The 14,966-nt window shown below is 46.0% G+C and overlaps 1 long non-coding RNA gene across 1 annotated transcript in view; it reads left to right on the forward strand.

Annotated features, from left to right (window-relative positions):
- The first annotated feature begins 5,952 nt into the window (after window positions 1-5,952).
- Window positions 5,953-14,966, forward strand: part of LOC142784421 (uncharacterized) — a 161,487-nt gene continuing 152,473 nt past the window's right edge. Inside the window, exon 1 of the long non-coding RNA XR_012888622.1 lies at window positions 5,953-6,145. This is a non-coding gene — a long non-coding RNA (uncharacterized LOC142784421). The remainder of the gene's footprint in view (window positions 6,146-14,966) is intronic.

Below are 14,966 nucleotides of genomic sequence, written 5' to 3' on the forward strand. Positions count from 1 at the left end.
ACTCCCATGCACGCTGAAGCGCCGTGCGGTACAGATATCATGGACACTAGCGCCATAGTTCCCTTTAGTGAGTATTAGGAAACTGTAGGCTCGAAACGGCGTCAGCTGATGCCCCACACGGCCGACCCCATCCGCAGCGCCCACCAATGTTGCTCAAGCTTCAGCGTTCATACTTGTGTGATTGTCAATTTAAAGCAATTATTGCGCATATATGCGGCACTATAACAACACGTATATACTTTCTATGTGCGATTTTTACTAGAAAAGCACACATAAGTAATTCTAAGGACCGTAGCACTTATCACGCTGCGCTGACCATGCAATGCTTGCACGAAAAGGCGAGTATTTCCAACGCTTTGCTAAGACGACATGGTGGTGCTACCTACCCGTCGCCTTGCGTTCTACACCTTATTACCTGTGAAATGGGCGCGCACGCCCGTCTCAGAGCCACGCGCTTCGTTTCTCAAAAAAAAAAAAACTGCCAGATGACACTCCTGTCTCCCGTGTGACGTGATTTGATGCACTCGTTCGTCTCCGCTGCACGCTCTATCCACTCTAACGCAGCGCCGCCAGAATACCATTCACCGATTTTCTTGCGCAGAACGTAAAATAAATGTTTTGTTTACTTTCTCCACACGCAAAACTATCGTCTTTCGACGACATTTGCAGAATAACATGCAGATACGGGGCTATATTTTTGCCTTGGAGGTTTTCGTGCTGTGAGCGCTGGCACGTTGGCTGGGCACGTCAGCACCGCCACAACATCGTTTTCACTCGTCTCGAAGTCTATGACACTGCCGAGAGAACGGTACGAGAACACAGCTGTCGGAAACAAATGCGTCGCGATCACCGGGCTCCGTTCATCTGATCAGCTGATCGCCGCCATTCTCCAAAGTTCTCGTTGATAACGAGATCCGTACGTGACTCTGCGGGTTTGCGACTTCCGGTCGCTCGCATGCAGACTTGCCGGTGTGAACGTCACTCGCAATTTGGTCGCCAGCGGCAAATGGTCTGCCGACCACTGCTAGTCACTGGTGTGCACCAGCCTTTAGCCAATGCGGAACCAGGGAAAGTGTATCAGTGGCTTGTGAAACCTAGAGGAATGGCCTGGGAAACTCACCTTTCAATGAAGGGGGAAAAGGTTTTTGTACTGTGCGATGTCAGTACACGTTAAAGTACACCAGATGGTCGAAACTTCCAGAGCCCACCTCTATGGCATCCCCCATAATCATATCTGATATTGGTATATCAAACACCAGATGCTATTAAAAATATTATGACTTGTGACACTCGCTTTGAGAAATCATGGAGTAGAGTGATATTACTAGTACCGTACTCACGGATTCAAACACATCATTTTTTTCGTCTGACAACTGGTGAGCATGATTGCTCATCGTGTCGAAAATAATCTTGTCTGAAAAAGTAATGTTGGCTATCATCTACACGAGTGCTCGTGTTGTCCTCTTTACTTTCTTTGCCTCACCTTTCGTATCACGTTTCTTCCAGCACCTTCGTGCTCGCGCTGCAGCCCTTATTATCATGAATTCTAACCACCTAGCCCAAATAGCCGTTCTGTCATCAACACGTTTGAGTCGAAATTACATCAATACGATCTAGACTGAAGAGAGTGGAAATGAAAGTATGTGCATTACTTAGTGATAAACCGTCATTTTTTGACAGGCGAATACTGTATCATCACATTGCACATAAAAGAATCAATAAATGATAACTGTTTTAGGCACGCCTAACAATCTCACTCCAAAAACGTTCAAAATAAAAAGTCTCTAGCTTGGGCATACATTCAGCCAGAAATTCATCACGTTCATTCAGAGATGCTTTGCTGAGATGAATGGACATACGAAGCGCATCCCTTATACCTAGAACGTACCGCAGAATCATCATCTGGAAATATTTTCTGACGAAATTGTCCATTCAGATAGTGGATGTACTACACGAAGCATGGTTCCTTTTCATGGTCAATGAGTTTCTGATTCATAAAGAAAATGGGCGCTTTATCTCAACCACACGCATTGCTCCATTTGAATCTGAAATGCCGTCTGGGCTGCAACATAGCCACGGTTGGTCAGGGTGTATGAAAAGACCAATCTGCAAATGAAAGAGTGGCAAGAGTTGGAAGCTTTCTTCCAAACTTTGTGTGCATATTAACTTCATGGATGACAGTGCCAAGTACTGCGGACAGCTCTGCTCTTACTACACTTGCCCTTTGCCTTCCTGCACAAAGTATCAATAAATGATGGCACCACTGTCAACACCAGTAAGTATTGCCTGTGAACTTCTTTCCTACAGTTTAGCACACTAAATATTCAGCCTTTTTTTTCAAATTTTAGCTTACCTTACGAAGTTGCCGCTGATGTAAACATGCTTTGCCTCACAAGGGAGCTAGTCATAATATAATAGTTGCCGAGCCTGGTTTTAATTCGATGTGCACTGCGGCTTGTTATCAGCAGTCGACGTTTTTTTGTGCCATCTACGATAAGGTATGCTCATCAGTTAAAGAAAACATAGATGGATGCACTAGGTATAACGTGCCAACAAACCTTCCTACAGATGCTTGCCGCCTTGTTGCTAAATCAATATCAACCGCCTCATCCCTGCTTCTGACTATCACGTTCTGATAGAAGCATTTCTCCCTTTCTGAGCATGTGGATGGCATGTCACGCTTTTTGAACCTTACATGTGATTTGGTAGAAACCTCATACGTATAGTGAAGCTTCCGCTTATTATCAAAAATTTTGTTTATAAGCTCACAGTGAGGCTGTTCAGCTTGCTTGGCAGCAACAGCAACGACAGCATCATGTGCCTCAATCGCGCTCTTTTCTTCAATATTTAGCACATGGATGAGCGCGCAGTTCACGTCAGGAAACTGGCTGAGCAATAATTTTGGGCTGAGGGGCCTCAGGATGAACTTGATGCTAGGGCGACTTAGATGAAAAACAGTTGCATAAGTTCGAAAAGATGATTCCGATAAATGTAAATGAACTATGAGACTTGCTTGGGAAATGTTTGGCGATGGTCTTTTTTTTGTGTTCAGACTTGGGCGCATTGACGGCTTCTTCAAAGCGCACAGCAGGTCGGTACACGACGTGTGTTGTTGTTTGTTTACATGCATGGCCAGTGCTGCGCCATGCTTGCACCAGGCATGACATCCAGCCTTGCAGGTGCATTATCCGCGAAGAATTTTTCTTTCATACGTTGATAACTGGTAGAAGAGAAGTACACAGTTTGATCATGCCCACGCAGAAGTGTTTCCCGACAATCAGCCATAACCAGAATTCTCGAGTGCGCAAGCCTAGAACTACGGATCGGAAAAACAAAAAAAAACGAAGAAAGGTTTGATCGACCAACAGCGTAAAAATCAATGTGCTCATTCGACATACTAACGGTGCTAGAAAATTAACAGACAGACATATTCATGCGGTCTTTCTTTCACGGTTAATGTGTCCAACGATGCGTCACTCCACCCATCATAACTTTCTGCTAATGCGCGGCGGCCATGCGCCAGGCCGTCGCGAAACAGTAATTATTATTACAAGAAAAAAAAGCAATGTTCACTGTGACACTCACCCCTTAACGCACGTCGTACTCAACGGTTTTCATCTGGGCGATGCATTACCCAAAAATCTCCGACGGCCCAAAAGCACTGTGAACTTCTTCTCTCACGCTGCACAAATAGATAGCGGCGTACAAATCGTCCCCGCGAAACAAATTACTTCATTTGAAGTATACTACACGACGTTGGTAACTGCTTTGTAGCCACGAAACAATACACGGGGCTCGTTAAAGTGACGTTAAAGTGACGTTAAAGTGAGCTTTACTGGTGTTCACCTACGTGCTGGACGCCGCGAGAGAAATATTAAAATGCGCGATGTGGACGCGTTGGCGCTGTTCACCGGAAGATTGGTGACACCACTAAGTGAGCGCACTATGCCTATAGAAAAATGAACAAGCAGATACTTGTGTACGTGGGACTCAGTCGCTCCACTAACGTCTAAAACTTGTTTGATTGATTGATATCTGGGGTGTAACGTCCCAAAACCGCCATATGATTATGAGAGACGCCGTAGTGGAGGTCTCCAGAAAATTAGACCACCTGGGGTTCTTTAACGTGCACCGAAATCTGAGGACACGGGCCTACAATATTTCCGCCTCCATCGGAAATGCAGCCGCCGCAGCCGGGATTTTAATCCGCGACCTGCGGGTCAGCAGCCGAGTACCTTGGCCACTAGACCACCACGGCGGGAGTCTAAAACTTGTGCCTCACATAGGCAAGAGAAACCGCCACTTCTACAACAAGACTATCTACGAACACAAGGACAAGCTCAGTGAGTTTAAGCGTCTCGAGAAGCACAGGTTTCTCACGCTAACGCAACGGTACCTTCGCGCCCTGCGAGAACACGTCGACCGCTCGACCGAGCTCACCCTTGCTCTTCTGAACGCACGGTCTCTCAACGCACACGTTCATGACATCGAACTTGATACCATCCTCAACACAGCCGACGTGCTCTCTTCATGGAGATGTAGGAGGCTGAAAACAATGCACATCAATTGGTTGCATTCGTCATCGTTGCTGTCGACTGCCCTAAAGGATCGGAGCGTCCTCTGGGTGATGTCGGGATCTACGCTAAGCTAACTGATGCGGCTGAAAATTTCGCACTGCCAATAACCAGCCAGAGCCATAATGGGCAACACGCTGCTTTGAAGCTCTCATCCGGAATAGCAGTCATGGCCATGTACTTGGACGCGACCTTGTCAGAAGGAGACCAAGCACATCCAAAAGGAAAGCATCAATACAGGACCGAGTCAAAACACTGTCCCTTTGTACTCGTCTGAAATCTGAACGTTGACATCATGCAGAGCGATTGGCTAGTGCAACACATGATGTCATGTTATGCTTTTCGATGCGTATCGTGCGACTGCCAACGTCCAACCACCACCAGGCGCACCTGTATCGACGTTGCCTTCTCGAACTTTCCATCGCGTCCCCTCATTGAAGATCCCTTGGCAACATACATTGATGATCATATAGTAATTATCTTTAAAGGCAAACAAGTCCCCGTGCTCACGGAGGAACGCCGTTCTTGTACTTCATGATGATAAACAGAGGGGTTTCATTGGTTCGAGTGGTATGGGTGGCCAAAGATACCCATAGCCTTTTGTGTATATAATAATGTATACAGTACATGCATCATAAGACAATAGTCTTTAAAAAGAAATGGATATTTCAGTTCATCGAGCGACGCCCTTCCTGTACTTAGCAAAGAAACATCTCTTGTATATAGAAAACGTATATAGTACATTCAAAAGTAAATAACAAGCATTGTTTATATATAGTATATATACCAAAAATGTCACGTCTGTGTATGATCGTAGGAGATGTACGAAGGATCAGTGAGTTACCCAATCCTCTCCGAGCAAGCTCATCTAACATCATTCACTTTGTGGATATGTCGGTGAGTTTTTTAATATTCATTTTATTTTAATCTCTCTCGATTGTTTGTTCACGCACAAGATGATTTTTTTTTCACTTACAAACACTGACGCTGACGCTGACGCCGGAATTCCTTCAAAACGAGCCCTTGAGCGCTATCGCGTTAATAAATCGATCTTCTGCTTGCTGGGCACCGAGAGAAAACAACCCCCTGTCTAAAGCTTGAGCGAGAGGCTCTCGCTTGAGTGCAGCTGCAAGGCTGCATTTCTTATCGAGAGTCACAAAGCAATGTGATTGTGGACACGTCCCAAACACCGTACACTATCAGAAACGGCCATTGGTGCATCAGTGGCCTGTCTGTACTATATTTATGTATCTCTGTTATTACGACAGCAGCGCATGCGTGACGAAAAAACAATTGGTTGTGTTGTGGCAATGCTGGCCCTTTATATGGCCTCCGCTTTCAGCTTGCCCTCGAAGGGTTTTCCAAGGGCGCTGTCGGTCGCTGGCACCGGTCCTTAGCGGCATCTCTTGAAGTAAGCCACCAGTGTTCCCCTGTACTTCTCAGTGTTGAACGTTTCAGCTGGCAATACCAATTGGATAGGTCTCAATAGAAAGAGTTGTTCTTATATTAGGCTGTCTTGGATAGCAACACACTCCTTCTACTCGAACGTAAGACAAGGTAACCAACAAAAGGTATGGTGTTCTTAACGTCAACATTTTCTTTCTTATGTTTTTCTTTGTTGGCGGTTGCCCCGCCGCGCTGGTCTAGTGGCTAAGGTACTCGGCTGCTGACCCGCAGGTCGCGGGTTCAAATCCCGGCTGCAGCGGCTGCATTTCCGATGGAGGCGGAAATGTCGAGGCCCGTGTGCTCAGATTTGGGTGCACGTTAAAGAACCCCAGGTGGTCAAAATTTCCGGAGCCCTCCACTACGGCGTCTCTCATATTCGTATGGTGGTTTTGAGACGTTAAACCCCACAAATCAATCAATCTTTGTTGGCGGTAAACTTATGCACCATCAACTCGTTCATCAATCTTAGCACTTTGCGATGCGAAAATACGAGCAGGCGCTGTGTGTTCTAATATTCATTTTTTTCTTCTTTCTTTTTATTAAATACTCTAATTCTTGGACAGGTCCAAACAGGATGTCAGAAATAAATAAAAACAATGAAATACAGGCAATTAGTGCAATTTTTCTCACAATGTGGCGGAAGGCAACCATAAATTTATTCCAGACACTATACTGTGAGGGAAAAAAGAAATACTTGATTTATCCTGCTCGTAAAAATGTGGCACCATTAAATGAGTATGATTGTGGCACGTATGTCTTGACGCTTAAAAAAACACTTAGAGGTAAACAATTTTAAGTAAAGAACAGTATCATGAAATCATCTCTTTTACCGCGACACGATGCTTGGTAATCGAGAAGATGTGCGAAAAGAAAATGTGGGTGGAGGCGCCACCTTTAGATTTCCACACTAAAGGTACTGACCTCATAATTTTTGAAGGTGTCTGCATGGCTTTTAATCAATAAACGTGTAGTACATTTGTGGGTGCCGTGAACATAGCGAAGTTTAAGGAGGTATCATCGAGCCAGCGTCGCAGAAACACGGAACATACATTTGTAATACTTGACGTCACTAGTGGAGATATGGGCGCTAAATTCAAAAATGAAACTTTGACCTCATTTTCTGCGCTATTTTTGAAATTGCTACTATGAAGCACATGGCATCGGAGCTTGATTGATTCATTTGTGGGGTTTAACGTCCCAAAACCACCATTTGATTATGAGAGACGCCGTAGTGGAGGGCTCCGGAAATTTTGACCACCTGGGGTTCTTCAACGTGCACCCAAATATGAGTACACGAGCCTACAACATTTCCGCCTCGATCGGAAATGCAGCCGCCACAGCCGGGATTTGATCCCGCGACCTGCGGGTCAGCCGCCAATGGCATTGGAGGTCTCAGATTATGGTTTGTCAATCTAAACCTAGTCATTGTTACTCTTTAGTGCCACTTTTCAACGACCGATAGGGATGGTAACAGCTCACTCAAAAGGTCCCATTTCCAAAGCAGGAAGAAATTGTAAACCTTAGGTCTTCTTTCTTTGTTCGGGACATAAAATATGCCGTTAGCCTTCACTATCACAATGAGGCAGCTATGCGAAAAATTCGCATCAACATTAACATTTGAAATGGTTAAAATTTGAGCTTGCTGCCAAGACATCATAGTTGCAACCATAGAGGATGAACGAGACAGGAAATACAGGCAAGACTCGGTGCAACATATGATGCGGTTTGTACCCTGCAAGACTAAAGTTACCTTGGAGGTACGAACGTCTTCCGCAATAGATTGGCTGCGAGAGCACAAGAATAACCTAAAAACAAAACCAGCAAGCAATCTGACCATCCATAGTCCTGAGGGTGGCTAGGCTTCTATTGTGAACAGACGGGCATTTTCTGCAGATATCGGTACCGACTACGCCCAGGAAATCTACGACGCGTTCACGTATCATTCCGCTGAGCCATCGTGTGTAAGCGAACTGTCAATCGCACTATGTCCGACAAGGAGTTCCATCATTGCCGCATCTGAACGTTGCATAAATGCCGAAAAGTTGAGAAACATAAGCTTCCCCATTGCACGCTTTTAGATGTGAAGCATTGCTTAGGCTAACAGAAGCAGTTAGATCTTATATATCAGCTTGTATATATGTCTATTTAGCCACCTACGCCTTGATTTTGTTGACAGCAGAATTGGCCTGAAATGGCGTGATTGTGCGGTGAAAAAAATTTGCAGATCATGACGCAACATAGCAGTTCTGCAAAGCGTAGGCTCCTTTTCACATACCCGCAAATTGCAACCCGTGATATATGAGTATGCGCCACAGGTGACTTACAGCCATCTGAGTGGTCCAGAGTTGAGTGCGAATAATACACAAGAGTGGAAGCTTGGGCTAGTTCGTGCGTAGTCATATTTGCGTAGTTGGTACGTAGTCATATATAATACAATTTTCCTATTGCCCGTTTATGATGGGTGAAAAGCATAAAATGGCTTGATGAAGCCAGAGCGTGTAATCAAAAGAGGTAGTCATGACTATATAAAGGCCGTATTTCTAGGCGTTAAAAAATAGCTTTTGCAGAATAGAAACGAACCGGTAAAGCGATTTACGATAAACTGCAGTGCACACTAGGTTACGGCCTGAACAAGAAAAGGAATGCGCTGAACTTCAACTGATCATTATTGACGACAACATTTTCTGAAATAGCATCTTTATGCGTATGCGTACATCGTATTGACTAGAGCGAACTTCGAAAACAATTTCAAGAGTAACAAAACTCAGAAACCGCAGTCAATTCACAATGCAAAAATGCTCTCTTGCTATCATAATTGCCTCGTATGTTGAGGTGCATCGTGGCAATTCTAAGCACACGCGTAGTGCTTGTCTTTGCAGACTTTCGAGGGTGCGGATGTTCATCTTGCACGTACTTGCCAGTAACGGCAAGCTGTAGCGCAAAAATCCCAGAAACAGTGCCCTGTACAGCTGCATCATTGACCTTATCGATGTGCCCCAAGATTTCACGCAGAGTAACCGCATTATATGGACGTTAGAAGTTAGCCTTCTCTTCAGGTAATTGCAGTGGGCACTCCACGAAAGGTCCCTGTCAGTAATCACACCCAGGAAGCGATGGTTCTTTTGGTATGAAATATCTTGTCCATTGATGGAAACGGGGTATTGTGTCATGGCTCTGCGAGTAAACGCAACCAATGCACATTTCTCCGTTGAGACAGAAAGACCTTGCTTGTGGAGATATGAGCATGTCAGAGTGGCAGCCTGCTGGACTCTTGCACGTACTTGTAGACGAGTTACAGCCGAAGTCCATAGACAAATATCGTCAGCTTATATGTATATGAGGATAGTGCTTGGCAAAATTTCACGAAGTCCTACCATCACGAGGTTAAAGAAAATAGGACTTAATACGGCACCCTGAGGGACGCCACGGGAGGTATAGTAATTGGTGGTAGGTCCATCTGAGGTTTGTACAAAAAGGACCTTCTCGTCAAATAATCTTGGGTCCATTGGAACATCCGACCACCGAATCCAACAGCTTCCAATGAGTCTAGGATGGCTTTATGTGTTACGTTATCATAAGCCCCTTTGACGTCGAGGAAGAGTGCCAGTGGTATGCGCTTGAGGCTCTTCTGTTGCTGGATAAATGTTGTGAGATCAATCACGTTGTCAAGAGATGACCTATCTCGCCGAAAACCCGTCATGCAGTTTGGGTATACGTTGTAGCGCTCAAGGTACCATTCTAGAAGTGTAAGTATCATCCTTTCTATAACTTTTCCTACGCAACTTGCGAGGGCAACAGGGCGAAATGATGTCAAATCAAATGGTTACTTTCCTGCTTTGAGTAGTGGCACAAGTCGACTTATTTTTCAATCCTGGGGAACTATACCCGCCTGCCATGAGTGGTTGTAATAGCTTAACAACTGTCCCTTTGCCTCCTGCTGAAGGTTGGCTAGAGCGGCGTAGGTGATGCCATCGGGTCCTGGTGAAGACGATCGTCGGGAAGCCGCCAAAGATGCGTCAAGTTCTTCTATAGTGAAAAGATTGTACATTTCGGAGATGTGGGGTTCAGGGATAACACTCCTAATGGTGCCAGTGGACAAGGTGGACACACCAGCGATTCGCGTACAAAACTCATTTGCCACTTCAAGTTGGGTGTGGCCTAAATGTAGGGCTAAAGCCATGAAAGTATTTCTTTGTTGGGGAGCCGAGTGCAGGCCCCGAATAGTGCTCCAGATGCGTGACAATGGCTTTCGGGGATCCAATGATTCGCAGAATGATTTCCAGTGTTACTGTTCAAGTTTGTCTAAACGTCGTTGGACTTTTTTCTGTATGCGTCGTGCCAGCCTCAAGTCGCATATTGCTTTCGTCCGCCTGTATCTCCTTTCCGCTCTTCGGCGAAGCGCGCACAGTTTTTCCAGTTCAACGTCGAAATCTGAACGCTTGCCGGTGAACGGGAGGAAACAGGAAGCTTCCCTCATTGCCTCTTTGATGACATCCTCCAAGTTCTGGTCAGGGTCTTCACGGCATGTATTTTCTATGAGTCACTGAAATTTGGACCAATCAATTCTTCGTATTGTGGTCTCAGGAGAGGAGTCAGTAAGACCCCTTATTCGCATATAAGTTGGAATGTGGTCACTCCCATGCGTTTCGATGTCTGAAAACCAATGCACTTGCGACCGGAAATTTCTAGATACCAGAGTCAAATCGAGGCAACTGCTGTACGTAAGGCCCCGCAGGTATGTAGGACTGCCATCATTTAAGAAACACAGGTCATGCTTGAAGGCGAATGACACGAGGTTTCTTCTTTTAGCGTTGATCGTCGAACTACCCCAGATTGAGTGATGTGCGTTGAAGTCTCCAGTTATAACCCACGGGCCCGTAGTTGTTGTCAGTATGTCTCGTAGTTGGTCTTATTCAAATCGTCCGGATGCTGACATGTAGACACCAATGAGTGTGAATGACACTTTTTCCTTTTTAACACGTAAGCAGACATATTGATGGTCATCATGCGGTTGAACTGCGTGATGCACATGTGTGAAATCTGTGTGAATGTAAACAACTACCTTGCTGCGTTCCTCGCACGTTGAAGAAACGAAAGATTCATACCCTGATAGTTTACGAGGTTGTTGCACGTTTGGTTCACATAGAACTATTATAGGAATACGATTCATGAATATATACTGACGGAATGAAGAGATGCGGGATCTCAGGCCTTTCGCGTTCCACTGCATTATCGACGCTTGTCGGACCTCGTTGGGGAAGGAGAAAATTGGTCGAGCCATGGTTGCTACTGAAGACTTGCAAGTACTGGACTTAGAGCATCCAGTACTTGTAGTGCACTCTGAGCGAGTGGAGACTTCAGGCTGCTGCACAGCTTTCGCATGACATCCAGCAGTGTTCAGAACAATCTGATGACTTCTGTGTCCTCCTCAGGCAGCTTGTCAGCGGCTGGCTGGAGTGATGTGACTGTCGATGTGCGCTTGGAATTTGCAGGTGGCTGTGATTTCGGCAATGAAGGCCAAACTGATTCATCTGCAACAGTGCTGCTCGTTGGTTTGTTGACCGCGCTGGCCGCCTTCGGTCTGGGAGGCAAGGGCGGTGGAAGAGAAGGGTGGTGGAGTGGCGCTTTTGATGCAGCGTCTGCGGCATTCTTTGATGAACTGCGGCAACGATGGCGCCTCTTTCGGACCGTCCTGGCAGCCTCTCGATGCGACGAATCGTCTGTGACCATTTGTTTCAATACCGCTATTTTTTGGATTTGGGGGCATTCTTTTGACGAAGCTGCATGTGACCCATGACAATTCGAGCATTTGAGGGTAGTTGCTTCGCAGTCATCCGCAGAATTGGCTTCTGCGCAACGAGGACACACCGTCCTATTTTTGCATACGCTTCTCACGTGGCCCATCTTCATGCACTTATAACACTGTAAGGGCTTCGGTACGAAAGGTCACACAGAATGCCGAAAATGGCCCACCTTTACGTGTGAAGGAAGAGAGTCGCCCTTGAACATGATCTTCAAGCAGCATGAGTTTCCCAAACGAATAACTTTTGTGATGACGCTGGCTTCATTTGCCGGTTTGACCAGAACATCGAAGTCGGAGCTGGGAATGTCAGTATCCACATCGTAGATGACTCTAGTGACGATGTTAGAGCTCACAGGAATGTAGGAGCGAACTTTCATTCCCCCCCCCAGCTCGTTGACGTTGCGCAGTATATCAAGTGCCGCAGCATGTAAAACGTCAATGGCCAATACGTTCTTACGCGTGCTCACTCTGATGTCTGTGATCTCGTTTGGCACGAGTCCTTCCAGCATCACCGAAACAGATTACCTGTTTCCAAAGCTATATTTGAAACAGATTGCCAAAGCTATATTTTCAAAACTGCTCTGTCGCTGCAGTGGTTTTCGACAATAGGGCAACTTGAGAGTTTGAACTATTATGCTATTGTGCTCGTGAAAAATTGTGTCACAATTGCCTCTGCGAAGTTTCTTGTGCATATTGCAAGTACGTCATTTGGCTAATAAAACAACATTGCTTCCTCAATCTTTGTTCGTTTTGTTTTTTTTCTCTCGCATGCAATTTGCGAGACGCAATCGAGACACAATACAATTGCGTAACAACAAAGGCACGTAGCAGGCAAGCCAATAAAGAAAAATTTAATTTCGCTCCACCTAGGACAAATGCGCGACGTCGCTAGCGCTTCTAGTTGTGACCTCATATTTTATTTTTTGATAATGTTTTTGTTAATTGTCCCTTCCTCACGTAGATGCCGACGATGGCAACGAGCCACCGTCTACTGGACCCATGGGATTCTATGGAAGTTACGCTACCAGTTTACATATACCTTGAGAGGAGTGCGTGTGGCAACACATGTTGCCATGTCAGTTGGGCTGTTAAAGTGTGACCAGTTCCTCGTTGCCGGTATTTTCCGCATTGAATAATTGTGCTCCTCACCAGATTGTGCTGTACGTGAGTGAAGAAATTGTGATGGTGTTTCCGCTTGTCTACTGAAATGAGAAAAAAATGGCTGGGAGACGGCAGGACAAGCGAGACGGCTTTTGCCTTTTGCCAAATCATAACAGCGGCTACCGCTCATGTAAAGAGGTGCACTCCTTATTTCGGGTGCCGTTGAAGCTAACTGCCTGAAAGAATGGTCTCGGAACATCAATAGAGGTGATCAAGTCCTCGACAAGAAAAGCGCTGTTTGTGAGCGACACTTCAAATTAAGGTTCATACACCGAACTCTCAAGACGACTATCGACGGTAAGGTTATTGAGATCCCCAGACACTTGCCACTCTCATCAAAAGATGTCATTCGTACAATTTTCCCTAAAGCTCCCAAATACATTTCAAAATCGCTGCCGAAAAAAAACAGAAGGATCGCAACCTTAGCAATCAGGGGCCGTATTCACAAAGCTTTCTCTTGGCTGCGCATTTTCTTAGCACAGAATTCTCCTATCTCGAGGGGGTATACAATATCAATGGCACGAATTTAACTTAAGAGGGCCAGGAGGGCACACTAAAGGTGATGAAATGAGAAGGAAAGAAAGAAGTGTGTGCCGATGATAGAAAGGTAGCACGCAAAGCGTCTAACATTGACAGTATACGATGATAGCCAATGATTTGCTGCATCTCAGCATCCAGTTCCGCGGGCGTCTGCTACCGCGCTTACGCGATGTCGCGTTGTAATAGTCGTCTGGGTGTTCTGCACAAAGCCAAGCGTTCGCGTTTCATCACTGACCATAGCTAAAAAAGCAATTGCTAGATGCCCTTAAGATATTGTTGCGAGTGACTGTGTTTATTTACAAATGAGGTGAAAAGGCGTTGTGAAATAGCAGCGTATTTCTGAGACAGGCCAAGAACGCTTCCACCCAGCCACTACTCTTCTTCTTCTTTTCCGCGCCCCGTAGGCTCGCGCATCTTCGTTTCATTTCCCCCGGCGGCAGACGAAGCTCGCCGAGCGAGTTAAATAGGCCTATGATGGTACTGTTTGAGGCGGGCTACGTGAACAACTTGCGTAGTGCGCGAACGCCGGTTATTGGCTGTGACTCGGGCGACAACGTAATTCACATCACTGAGACGAGTGACTATCACGAATGGGCCGGAATAGTTTGCTAGAAACTTCCGGTACAATCCTTTTCTACGAACAGGAGTCCGCAGCCACACGTAGTCACCAGGAGAAAACTCTACGGGGATATGCTTGGCATCGTAGCGACTCTTGCTGTGTTCTTGCGAAGACAATGTTCGAAGGCGCGCTAGTTGACGTGCTTCTTCAGCGCGACACAACGTCTGAGCGATGGACAGATCTTCCTGATGTGAGAAAGGTAATAGAGTGTCCAGAAAACTCTGTGGATTTCGTGCGTAAAGCAGAAAGAAGGGTGAATGTCCAGTAACTTCATGCTTGGCGGTGTTATACGCGTAAGTAACAAACGGTAAGACGGCGTCCCAGTTCCTGTGGTCAGCATCAACGTACATCGATAACATATTCGTGAGAGTTCGATTTGTTCTCTCAGTGAGACCGTTAGTTTGCGGATGGTAAGGGGTGGAGTGGCGATAAGAGGAGCCACAGAGGCGCAAAATTTCTTCAACCACATCGGCCATAAATTGTCGTCCACGGTCACTGATGAAAACCCGTGGAGCACCGTGACGCAGTATGACCCGTTGTAACAGAAAAGAAGAAACAGCGGCTGCTGTGGCCGATGTCATTGCGTCCGTTTCCGTATAACGCGTTAAATAATCCACGCACACTATAACATATCGGTGGCCCTATGGGGTCTTAGGAAGGGGTCCGAGCAAGTCAATGCCGACTTTTTCAAAAGGGGATGTCGGTGGAGGGATGGGCTGCAAATAACCCGCCGGGGCAGTGGTGGATGGCTTGTGGCGCTGACATATAGCGCAGCTGGTGACGTTCTGTTTTGTGGTCTTCCACATTTTCGGCCAGTAGAACC

The sequence above is a fragment of the Rhipicephalus microplus genome, unplaced genomic scaffold (genome assembly GCF_043290135.1).
Source record: "Rhipicephalus microplus isolate Deutch F79 unplaced genomic scaffold, USDA_Rmic scaffold_14, whole genome shotgun sequence".
NCBI classification, from domain to species: Eukaryota; Metazoa; Arthropoda; class Arachnida; order Ixodida; family Ixodidae; genus Rhipicephalus; species Rhipicephalus microplus.